General features: G+C 39.4%; 1 protein-coding gene across 1 annotated transcript in view; it reads left to right on the top strand.

Annotated features, from left to right (window-relative positions):
* Nucleotides 1-1,157: 1,157 nt before the first annotated feature.
* ip6k1 (inositol hexakisphosphate kinase 1) overlaps nucleotides 1,158-13,455 on the top strand; it is a 35,313-nt gene continuing 23,015 nt past the window's right edge. The window contains exon 1 of the mRNA XM_084740110.1: nucleotides 1,158-1,350. The gene's annotated coding sequence lies outside the window, so the exon portion shown is untranslated. The remainder of the gene's footprint in view (nucleotides 1,351-13,455) is intronic.

Here is a 13,455-nt window from a genome sequence, read left to right as displayed (position 1 = left end):
GTTACTGCTATCGCCACTGACAGAGAAAACAGTACCCACATGCAGATACATTAAAACTAAACAGCGTCTAAATCACATGAAGAATGAGTCAGAAGTGCAAAGTAAGTCTTTGACAGTTTTGAATGATAAAAAAAGCTGATGTTATTCTTTGTATTTGATAAACAGAAATGAATTTGAGATAAGCCTTACTACCCTATGTGTTTCATTATTTATTTACTTTATTAATTTCCTTATGTTTATGTATTTATTAATTAATTAGTTCTTTCTTGACTCGAGTCCCCCACCTCTGGCAAGGAAAAGCAAAGTTGTGGTTTTAAAAAAAGCACAAATACAAGAATGGGCAGGAGGGATATTCTGGTAATAACTAGGCTGCGTCACTGTGAACTGAATCATGGGCTATATGGAATGCCATTTTATTAAATAAATGAAAAAAATTATGAGGCAATAAAATATAAATAAATGAGGTAATGCAAATATATATAAAACAAGAGGCAAATAGTGTCAAATAACTAAATGAGATTTTGTTTAAAAAATGACTTCTTTCATAATTCCACATTTATCTATTTCAAGGGGCCTTATTGCCTAATGCAACATTTATTTCCCAGCTCTTTTTATCTCCATTTGTTATATGCAAATGAAGGGGTGTGGTTGTCTCACAAATTCAGACCAGTCCACTGAAATAAATAAAAGTAGAATTATGGAATAAAAGTACCCTGAAATAAATAAAAATATGAATTTGTAAAACATGCTTTAAAATTAAAAACGCATCTATTCATTTCTTTATTTAACTCAATTGATTTAATACGTATTTATACATTTATTGCCTCTTTTATTCATTTCAGGATTTATTTACTTATTTTATTTGTTTATGTGATGTTGACTAAAATGGCATTCCGTAGGGAACTGGTTGGCAAGCTCATGCAAGCAGAGTTGTCAGAAACTGCCAAACAATAAGAAAAGTTTCTCAATCACATTGGATTCTACATAAGGATTTAATTCAGCCAATGGAGTTCTAACGCTACATATAACCTGTGGAAGGCAGCTATATGCATTTGGGGAGTTTACTCTGCTGCAATTTCCGTAAGAAGAAGAAGAAGGAGTCGGCTGAGGACGGTAGTCTCAGCTGTGGGCTGTAGGTGGCGCCAAAGCGTCGCAGTCATGCAAATGCACTGTAAAAGCCAAACAGGCTGCGTTAGCTTCACTGTAATGACGTTAGCCTCTTGGATGTTTTCTCCGCCGTTAATGAGTTTGGATACCGGGGACCGACATCCACGAACCTGTCCGGTCTCTGAAGTGTAACCGCAGTGACCTCCGTGAAGTCAGCTCGGTGTCCACCCGGTGATCCCGACGGTATGTTTTTAATGTGACAGCTCGGTGCCTCTAACCAGAGGGACTGCGTAACGTCAAGCCGTGATGTTAGCTATTTAGCTAGCGTTAGCATGCAAGGCTAACAGTTAGTCAAACGGCAGTTGGTGTCGAACAAACGTCAGTGTTTTCCATCAGAGCAGCAGCTAAAGAAGACTGTTAAATTAGCGGGATGGCATGAAGCGGTGTGAAGTTTAACTCTCATCCTGAGTTGATTTAAGATGAGTGCAGCTGACTCTGCTAGCTAGCGTGTTGTCAGGCTAAGGTCAAGAAGCTGGTTGGGCAGTCTGACAGCAGCTAACGCTAACTAATGTGGTACCCAACAGTCTATAAACGTGCTATGTGGCAGCCAGCCATACTGCTACCAGTTAACGGCAGCACTGGTTATGATCAGGTTAACCTGGGAAGCTGGGCTGGTATCGCTGTCGAGATGAAGAGGTGGGTCCGTAAAAGTTTCATTAGCGTGAAGCTGTGTATCTGTAAATATCATTAAGGTTTTAATGAAGGTTGCTATTCATTGGATTCTGCATAGGACATGTATGTTCAGTGACTGTTTATTATCCGTAGTAATTAGATTGTTATTACTCCATGACATGTTGAGAGTGGATGTTTAGGGGCTTTGATCGGGTTTAATTGGGTAGGTTCAGCTGCACTGGGTGTGATGATGACCATGCTGCTCGTCTGGTTTATTTGTTGTCACACAGTTGCTGTAGGACTGCCTTATCACTACTACTGCTCTACAGATCCACGATATCAGTAAATAAACACAGTGTCGTTCATCAGCCAGGTTAAGATACCTCTCCGGTTTTGCAGGTTCATAATGTCATTGCAAGAGCGAGTGGTGGTTTTACTGAGAATGTGCTGTTTTCTGACCTCCGTGTAATGCTAATATGCTGCTGAAAACAACCAGTATTTGCAGTATAGCTGTATTGTCAACATTCGAGCCTGGGGTCTCTCACCATCAGTGGATGTTCAAGGGTAGTTATTCAGATCTCCACATTGAAAAGTTTGGGATTGCAATTAGGGATGGGCAGTACATCAACATTATATTCATACCGTGATTTAAGATTAGGTATAGTCATTTTGGATATTGTAATATGGGATAAGTCTTTTTCTGACTCTAAAAGCTGCATTACAGTAAAGTGATGCAATTTTCTGATTAAGGTTGACAAAATCATCTAAAATATCTACACTTTTTCAATAGCACATGTTGTAATAGATACAATATCTGATTATTATGGTATTGAAAGTACTGATGCTCATTCAAGGCTTCAGTTCGGTCTTTATTGTCTTGTCTGAAATGTAGCTTACAGCCAAACCAGGCAGTTTTCAGTGACTTTTTCTGCACCAGCACGATGTGCAGGTTGTTAATTTTTACAAACAATTACAAAACTGTCATATTTTGTGTACCTAAGACTTTTTTTCTTTTCTGCAGTGGTATTGAGTATTATTTTTTGATACTAGTATTGTATTAAAGTTTAAAAGTAAGACATTTAAATCGGGACAACTCTATTTCTGAACTTACCAGAATGCTCCAGTCCAGTTCTGTTATTTGCTTTCACCCACTTAGTCGTGACATCCACATTGTGATTATTTGTCAAAATCTTTTTGTGTTAATATTTAGTGAAAGCAACAATCGTCATGCCAACAATATAGTTGCAATATCATAATTGAGGTAATAAAAATGTTGTGAAATTTGATTTTATCCATATCAATTTCTAGAGAAATATAGTTTGCTATTAAGTAATCTGTGTGGTAGGTACAGTATTATTACATGATAAACTAGCCCCAGTTTGTGCCTCGTTCTTTTTCTTATTCTCTTCAAAACTCAGCCTTCCATCCGGATATTCAGTTATTCTGCTAAATTTATTTCGTCGTTGGAAAATGTAGGACTTTGCAACTTAAAAGAAAAAAATTGTCACTTTTCATGTGGATGTCTACTCAGTGTTGATGGTAAATGTAGTCAATTCAAGCAAATAATTCAATAAATGCCAGCTGTGCCTACACATATCTGGATGCATTGCGCACCAGCCTCTGCCCACACCCATGTTGCCATGTACCACCACCCTAGCCTATATCAATAACTGTAATTTGTTGGCCAAAACATAGAGTTACGTGACAAAAATACTCATGTATCACGCCCCCTGGTTACCCAGAGGTGGAGACTAGAAATCCAAGCTGAAACAACCTGTAGGTCTTCCTGAACACCAACTACAACTACATCACTGGATGCAGGAAGAACAACAGTGATAATTCACAGCAGGAGAACTCGGCTTTCTCTGTCAGTGCAGCGCAGACTGAGTTTATTTCTTCAATCGACTACATTTTACTATCAACACTGACCGGACAACCGCATGAAGAGCTCTGAAGTTTCCCTTAAAGAACTAATTTAAAAATCCAGATGCACAGCCAGAACATTGGTGAGTGTTGTTGAACAACTTTTGTGAGTTTTTCAAAGATGACCAAGTATTCTGTAACATAAATGTAATGACAATAGATAAAAAGCACAAACTGGGGTGAGGGATGGGATGTTGGTATTTACTGAGTCCTCACACACGTTAATTCAGCCTCTCAAATGTTGTTGAAGTGAAGTTTGAAAACACTCAAATCATCAGGTTTACTGAACTTAAACTCACCTGTTCTCTCTAGCAAACATTTCAACATTAAGTCTGGTTTAAAGATTTGTTTAGTGACGATGTGTGGAACTAAATCTGCACGTCACAGCTGGTTTGTGTGAATGTTGGTGAACAGTAACTAATAATCTATGACAGAGGTCTGGTCTGAGTGTTTTAAAGGAGGATTTAACTGGAGTTCATCATCATGTGTCAATGTAAACAGCTCTGGTGTTTGTGTGTGTAAGTCTTATCACGCCTTGTTTCTGTTTGAGGAAAAACTTGTCTGACGTGTCTTTAGCTACAAATGTTGCAAATTTGACAGTTTTGACATGAGATGTTGACATGATGATTGTTGTGTATCTGTATTTTTTCTATTTTGTGGAAAGTTACAGACACCATCATAACCAGGTATCAGAGCTGTGAATAGATGTGGGTTTTGTTCGCTAAGAAAAACATATCTGGTGAGAAAATGGAGGCTTCAGTTACTACTGAAACTACAGCTGAATTGGAGAACCCAGCTGATTATAACTCTATGGACATAGAGCTATCTTAGCATAAATGCAAATACAAATTTTTGCAGTGCATAAATATTTGATAAGGCTTTTTTTTTTTTTTTTTTAGAATTATTGAAGTATGTTTGTTGTTAATTTATAATCCTGTGAAGTTTACACTTTAGAATTGTCTGTCATCTTATATTTACTATTACAGTCGTCTTTGATATTTTATTGTTAGGTATTCATCTTTAAATGTCCTGCCATAGAAGATACCCTTGTTACAAGTCTGCTTACCATATTTGTGGGATAATGGCTTGAAATGTTAGACCATCACATTGCCCTTTTTCTCATTTTTTTTTTCCAATTTCAAATCTTCTTCTATATTAGGGTATTGGGTGATGTTTACCAAATTGACATATGACAGTGTCCAAAGTGAAACATCACGAATGACAGTGATAAAGGTTCTAAGTCTCAGCACCATATGATGGCATTGTCCATCAGCCTGGCCCGAGGAGTGCTAGGGATGGAAAAAGATCATTGGCTTCATGATAAACATGATACAGTTTCAGATTCGGATTATCCTGATAACCGTGTTTGATTAACGCCACAGTATTCATGGTGAATGCTGTCAAGCATCAACCAAGGTTGATGTTGCGGTATGTGTTTGTTTTGCATCAGTGAAAATATTGACATTGTAAAGGACTAGGGTTGGGTGATGTCTGCTGTATCAGCATATGACGATGTGAAACATTGCAGTAGATGATATTGTTGCTGGTAATAAAAAGGTCTTCATCTCTGCACAGCGTGTCCGGAACTAAGTTGTGTTCCAAACATGACATGGAGACGTTGTGTAATGAACAGCAACAACAGCTTCTTTTTAATTTGTCTCCCAAATGTAAGAAATACAACTTAGGCAACAACTCTACAGCAACTCTGAGAGGACACACTATCTAAAATACAGAGGGTAGAGGGCTCAGTGATCGATGACTGTCAGCCATCTGTGTAGAACACTTCAGAGTTGTAAACACTAAGCCAGTGATATCTAACAATAGAAATGTAGTATATATCATGTAACCTTAATCCCTGATTATTTTCCCTGACATTTTTGTATCAATAGTAGTAAAAAACAGTACTTAAAGTGTTTGGCTTTGGATAGCTGATCCATTTAAGAGCAATATTTGTGCCAACAGTGATCCAGTGTATTAGTATGGATGAAATGATTACCATTACCATCAAATTATTTCCATCTTTTCATGATAAACTATGATAAAATTAATGTTTCACTTTCTAATTATCATTTAAACTGTTTGATTACCATGCCTTGACAGACTGACAGTAAATGCTGTCCATTGTCTATATTGATGTGATATACCAGAAATCAAAACTGCACTGTACATTTAATTTCTCTTCATTCTCCATTCATTATTCAAGGGTTGTACCTTGACTGCTTCTGTTCCTTTGTCATCTCAGCAAAGTAAAGTTAGAGAATAAATATCCCTTTCAACACTCAACTTTTTGTCATGTGCTGCACTCTCCTTTTCAGAATGTAAACAAACCTCAGCCAGGCTTTGCGTCTGCTCCTAATGTATAAGCTCACCGGGTACTGACGCCAAACTATAAATACGAAATTATGAGTGACAAGTTCTGTCGTCTTGCTGAAGTATAATTTAGACTTTAGTCTATAATTTGATAATTTAGCTTTTTCCAGGCAACCAACCAACATCTGGAGTGCTTCTACTTAAAACATAGAGTGCTCCATTCAGACTAAAGCAAGAACCAAGGACCGACTGTATGTGCCCTTGTTTTGAATGCTGTCCAGTAAGAAGGACAGGTGGGTTACCTGGTTAAGTTTGGGCTTAAACCTGGCTTTTTGGTCCCACAAATATGATAAATCCCACAGGATCCCAACATGGCAAAAAAAGATGACATTCATGCAGAATTGTAATGCAACCAGTGCTCCATACCGGCTATAAAACAGGGCCTCTAACAAATGGTAGATAGTTACTGTAATTAAAACAACTTCCTGTTGCATATAAAAGATCGATTAGAATTGTTTAGTACTCATATTCCACCAGTGCCACCCTCAGCCTGAACATGAGGTGACTTGATGAATAGAAAGTCTTTACTGAAGAAGTCAGATGAGATGACAGTATCACATAAATGACGAGTATTCCCACAGTGAAGTAATGACAGGCAGTAATCAGCTTTTTAATTGAAAAGAGGAAGCTTATCTGCATGTGGAAAATTAGCCACAGTGCCACACACATCAGTCACACAGACCCTCCTGCAGTTTCTTTGAATCGGGAGAAATTTTTCTCCTTGTACGTATCAGTTTTCCACAGCTGCTCAAGCTTATTAGCATGTTGAACATGTCTGCTGTTAGGCACACCTGTAAAATCTAATGCAACAGCTCAGACATACATTTTACCTCTACAAACACAATAATGTTCGGTTTTGATTCACACTGTCAGAGAGTATTTATTTAACTGTATGTTTATTATTGAGGTTATGGTTTGTAGTGGTGTTAATGTTTTTCCAACCTCACTTACAAACATTAGAAACACAATACCAATTTATGACTACCGATTATTTTCATGGTTGATTAATCTGTCCATTATTTTCTCTTCAAATGATCAGGTTGTTATCAGGCTTCTGCAGAGGCTTGATGACGAGCTGATCATGTGAATCAGGTGTGTTGGAGCAGAGAAACATCTAAAACATGCAGGACAGTGGGCCCTGAGGACCAGGATTGGGAAACACTGGATTAGTTATTTGGTCCAAGTGATGTCAGGAATTTGTGAAGGAGGAACCACTGATATATTTACTGCAGTTAATCATAAAATGATCATGTTTCATCAGAGATCAAGGAAACATGCTAAGTTGAAATACTCGCTACTCTGACAACAACGCTACAGTCTTAGTGTTTTCCCTTTACATTTCTGTTCCAGCCAGTAACTTGTGTTATTGTTTGCCTGTTTAAGCTCAGCTAGACTTAGAACAAAGGAACACCTTGCACATCTGTTAGATGAGGCAGTCGAGTGTGAGAGTGCTGAGTTGACCAAGAAGTTGCAAAAGGACTCCCACACACTATCCAACTTGCAATATAACATTTACCGGTGAAGTGCCTGATGAGGGTCTAGTGTTATATTGCAAGTGAAACAGTGTACGGTAGTCCTTTTGCAGTTTAATTAGACTTGAAATTAATGCCAAATGTTCTCCGAATGAGTTAGTGTCTGTTTATGTTTATGAGTCGTTACAAATCATTAATAATCTTTGGAAGGACTAGATGTTCATTACGGTTGAATTGAGCAGTATGTGAGTAGACTCTGGCAGGCAGTGAGACAGTCAGCCACTGAACGCCAACTCCAGAGTGTGTATTTTTAGAGCAGTGAGCTTGGGCCCATGATTGTTACATGTTGCTCCTTTAATAGTTGAAAATTAATCGGTTGATCATTGCAGTACTGCCCCACTTTCATGGTTTTGACCTAAAACTTCAAACTTAAGTGTGACATGAAAGTCTCATCAGCTGAATGACATGTGGGGAGTTTTGGTTGCTGCGGTAACGCCACAGTCTTTAGTTATGTGGCTAGAAAGGAGCCCAGATGACAGACATGTGTGGTCTTGGTGGTTGTTTTGTCTGACCTGAGCTGTCGTCTCATTCAGACCATTGCTGATAGGACGGATTGTTCTCCTTGGTCTTTGTGTGTGTGTGTGTGTGTGTGTGTGTGTGTGTGTGTGTGTGTGTGTGTGTGTGTGTGTGTGTCTCACTCAGCAGCTGTTGAGTTCTGTCAGGGGACATCGGGCAGCAGCTGTGTATGTGTTTCTGTGTTTTTCTCAGTCGTAGTTTGTGATGTTTGAGACTGACAGATGTGTTTGGGGTTTCTCTCCCACAGGGCTACATGATACAGAGAAAGACTTCGATCTCTTTTCCTCCACTGCTTCCTTCGTTCCTCTCCTGCCTCCTCATCTTTATCGTCACCTCATACTTTCTTTAATTGCTTCCTCTGTCCTTCAATAGCTTTTCGTTTTCTTCATAAGTCATCCTTTTACTTCACTATCCCTTTCTTTCTATTATTACCTCTTCCCCTCATGGTTGTCTTTCCTTCACTCCCTTTCTTCCCCTGCTTCCTGTCGCTTATTTATCTCCTTACCCTAATTACTCCCTCCTTACCCGATTTCCTTCTCGACCTCTTACTTTCCTTTCACTACATTCTGTCCTTCCTTCATTTCTTCCTCGTTTCCCTGACCACCCCCTGTTGTTTTCCTGTTTGTCCAGAACAAGTAGAAACACAACTGGCACTGGCATCGATTACGTCACAGTTGTATTGCCTAATTGATCATCTATTGCACTTGAACCCAGGTCTCTATTTTTTCTCTTCTTCTCTTCTTGATATTTTTGAGTGTCCTAGGAAACTGGTGTGTGCATGTGTGTCAGCAGTGACTACCTTCAGCCCTTATTTAGCATCATTTAGCCTGGTTCTGCTACGCTTCACTAGTGCAACTACTCAGCAAGAAAACACACACAAGCTGCTGAGTTCAGACTTGATGATGTTGATGATGATGTTGATGATGAGGACTTGGCCGTTGCTCCTGAGTGTTGGATTCTGGGATGTGGGCAATCTTGAATACTGATTTTGTCAGACTGGAACAGCTCAGTGCTAGGGTTTTAGATATAGAGCAATACCACCAAGAAACTCGAGACTTGAACAAAATAATGTCCAGAAATGGCACGACATGACCGTTATAAAGCTAGTTATTAAAGCCAGCCAATTGATCAGTTTAGGTCTATAAGCACATTTGGTCAACTCTCTGAAAGAAGTGTTTAAAAGGTGAGAGCCATCTTGTACAATCTATCAGAGTAGTGCGGAAACAGTTAGCCGATTAATAGTCATTGATTAATTTAATTTAAGTAAGTAATTTGATCATCTGTAAATGAGTTTGAAGACATTACATCAGAGTTTGTGAACTCGTGCCGGCCATTTCTCATTAGTTTGGATATTGTATTGACTAAACAGTTTAGTTTTTTGTTTCAGTTATTTGTCTTTTTTCTGCAAGACATCTTTCCAAAGACTCGTGTTTGACATTTTGTCTTTACTGGCCAGTCATCACAGTCTTATGTGAGTGAAAACAAGAGTGTGTGTGAATGAAAAGTTTATTTTGGCACGGCTGTAACTCAGAGTGACTCTGAGTTCAGACACTAATGTTGTCAGAACGCACAGATTCACTAAGCTTCAACACTAATCATCATTATCAAAGAGCAGTGTACAAGACACTCAGGGAGCAGCTTCTCATTTTCATCCAGCGCTGACTGTCACTTTCACCAGTTAAAATGACAAACATCTCAGGCGACAGGTCATATCAGCTGTCACTAATTAATGCTAATTCTTTGGGTAAGTTGATGGCAGGCCAAAATTAAACTTGACTGTTGTGTGGTTGAAGTGCTCTCTCTGCAAGCTGATGTCTGTACTCGGCTGAAGATCTTTTATGATGCAGCCGTACAAGTGGCTTTGTTGTTCCAACAAATCCAACAGAGTGACGCTCTGTAGTGGATCACATTACATCGTTTTCATCTTTCGTTCATATGAGATCAATAACTTAACTTACTAGTTTTCAATTAGCACCTTCAGTGTTTATTTTGATCAAGTAGAAAGTGAAAATAGGGTGTTTCAGGTGTGTCAAATACGTATTTTATCAACATTTAGGTAAATATAAGTACTGAATTGTGTGTGTGATTTCTGTGTCTTTTGACTTCAAATTTTCTGAAATGACAAAGGGGATGTTTAGCCTGTCGTGACAGCAAGTAGCGACTCTACAATGAAAGTAGCTAGCACTACCTCCATAACTCAGTAAAAGTCATACGCTCATGTGCATGTTGATGATGTCATGACACATTCATTTGCATGAATCTTAGTGGTTGCATTTGGTTGCAGTGAGGGACACAGGCCAGAACCAAACCCATGGGCGCTGCGGAGGACTGATGTACACTCCACCAACTGAGTCACCAGGGCACCCAAGGACATTGCATATTTGAAGTAAACAAGTTTTAAAAATCTACAATGGGAGGGAGAAGATTAAACAAAATATTTGCACATTTACAAGCTATAGGATCCTAATCTAGAGAGAAAAAGTGAGAAAAGCTTACTCGCATTTGAAAAGTTCCAAACTAGAAATTTTAGAGCGGGACCTTCAGCATAACCATAAAAGCTCACTGCCCTCCCATTCCTGCAGCAAGTGGCGTCCTCCTGCCACATACGCCACACTGACTGCCAACACATGGCACAACAGACGAGGGAGACCCTGGTGATGTCACTAGTGGCTTTTTAGAAATAAAGTTGCTAACAAGGTCTGAAAATTTGCTAGATTTAGCAACAAAATCACCAGCCCACGGATTGAAGACACACATGCATTCACACTTAAGGTTATGTGTCCCAGATCACCTCTGGAGGTGGTTTGGCCAGATCACAATCCCTCCTCAGTGCATCTTGGGTGCATTTTTAAAAGGGGGTGAAAGATAACCATTCTCACAACTAGATAAATTAAGGTTTTCTAGAAAAATGCTTTTTATTTCTAAAGGAATTTCCTCTTAAGTGTTCAGCTTACAAAATGTATTGTTCAGGTGTGATTTTTATCTTAGTTATTTAAAAGCAGTCAAAGTTTTTTTTAACATCCTGAACACCAAAAGGACAGCTCATGTTTATAACTTCACATAGTTTTGAGTATTAATGTATTTACAAAGACAAATTTGATGGTAAGACTGTTACTGCATGGCTGTTCAAGACACATCCAGTGTATTGATTGCAGAGAAGTAACACAAAAATACAAGTTCTTTGTGATGTAGTTTAAATAAACTACTTAAAGAATTGTTTTCAAGGTGGCCTGGTAGCTCAGTTGGTAGAGCGTTTGCCCCATATACTGAGGCTGTGAGTCCTCTGCAGTGGCTGTGGGTTCAATTCCTGCCTGTGGCTTTTTGATGCCTGTCCTCTCCCATTCTTTCCCCCTTTACTATCAGCCCACAAAATATATTGTTGTCAGAATTGTTGTTATGCCTCCATCTTCCTGCCAGAAGGAGTGTTGTGTGGAAGGAAACAGCAGTTAAACGCTGTCTGCTAAAACATCAGTAATTTAAAAGTTCTAATAACTTCATTTTTTTTTTAGTTTTTGTGATACAGAAGTCTTCTGACATGCAATTTAGTAATGGCTTCTCTTTTTCTTTAAACTACTCTTTAAACTAGATGATGCCTCTCAGACATGATAAATGTGCGACATATCCTCAGTAACACCTGAAATTCAACACAGATGCATCTCACTGCCAAACTACGCACTTCTTCTCTTAGATATTCCTGGAAGTCCTTAATTGGCTCTATCACTGACTTACTGAAGGACAGGAGGATTCCCTCTCACACACACACACAAGGTCCTTCAGTCAGAAATAGCAGCTTAATCAGTCTGACGGTCTCACAGAGCTGTAGTGAGCCCACAGCTTTGTCCCACTGATGGCTGATGATGTAAGCTATGCTCACACAGATCCTCTAAGCTGATTGGCTGGCTGCTCAGGTCGTTCAACACACCTGGCAGGACACAGGGGGGCGATTAGAGATTGGTGTTGTTTGTCTGTTTGTTTATTTGGACTGTGCACTACTGCGCTGCCTCCTACGGTTTCAGTCTGACAGACGGTGCTCGCACACTGGCAGGAGGTGGCGGAGGGGGAGAGTGTGACGGAGATGTCTGGTCTTTGTCAGACAACATCTTTGTGGACGGCAGCCAACTCTGCACAGACGGGGACCAGTTCAATATTATTTCCAATTCCTTTTCCTCCATATTTTTTGCCCAGAATAATTGTAGCATGAAAATGTGACAATGACACATTTCTGATCCACACTAGTAACGTTCTCCCTGTGTGTGAATATCCTTATGAAATCACCAATCGCCAATCATACATATAATAACACAATATCAATATATCTCAGTACTGGCAGCATGATTCTTCAGTATCACTCAGGCCAAGGAGACAGAAGGATTGAAAGAGGGGATGGGAGGTGAGGGGATTTGGGAGAGGGATGAAGGAAACAGGAGGAGGAGGAGGAAGAGCATAGTGTGCATACGGGGGGGGAGGCAAGTCGTCCTTGACTTTGACCTCTACCAGCCTATTCCCAGCCCTCTGCATCCACCGCATACAGGACGCTGCCTGATAGAAACACACACCTGTTGTCTGTGTGCCAGGAATTCACTGGAGACACATATAGATTCACCATACAGAGACAAGACCACCGTACAGAGGGGTTGGCACACACCAGCTGTTCACTGAATACCCCAAATACCTGCCTCTGTGTGACCAGACACAGAGAATCTGTAATTTTTTTCATTATTGTTGAATCAGTCTGTGTTTTCTTTCATCAGCTTACCCTTTCGTAGGATTGTGCAGTATGACAATATACAGTTAGGGTCATCTTTTGCTGGACTGTCTATACTGTGGTATTTTTCTCTTTACAGCATTTTACAGTTGTTTCCACAAGAGTGTTCAAAACTGCTGAAAATGCATCCCAAATTTTGACCTTAAAATTCTGTTCAAGTGCAAAAACATGTTCAGTCCTCAGAATACAAACACCTCCAATGCAGTGAATGAGTTTGCAAACATTGTTTTTACTTAACAACGTTGCTCACAACTGCCATACACTTAAAATGTATGCCAGTGGTGGAAAATACAAAAATGAACAGGACTAAGAGTCTAAAGTTATGCTCATGGTTTTGTGAGGCTGTGCTTGTGAACAGTGGTGCTTTAAGTTAAATGATAACATGTTGGTGTTTAATAAATATAATGTTCACTGTGTTCACCTTCTTAGTGCAGCGTGTTGCTGAGAATGCTTCAAGGGAGATGTCTGTCCACTTTGTTCATTTTTAAGCTCTTATGACTGAGAATCTCTCTTCATAAATCACACTGAGGTCTCTCCTCTTATCTTAAATTGCTTGGGGGAAGCCAATAT

This window comes from Lutjanus erythropterus, chromosome 2 (assembly GCF_056507025.1).
Source record: "Lutjanus erythropterus isolate fLutEry1 chromosome 2, fLutEry1.hap2, whole genome shotgun sequence".
Taxonomy (NCBI): domain Eukaryota; kingdom Metazoa; phylum Chordata; class Actinopteri; order Lutjaniformes; family Lutjanidae; genus Lutjanus; species Lutjanus erythropterus.
This window is presented reverse-complemented; position numbering and strand designations above follow the sequence as displayed.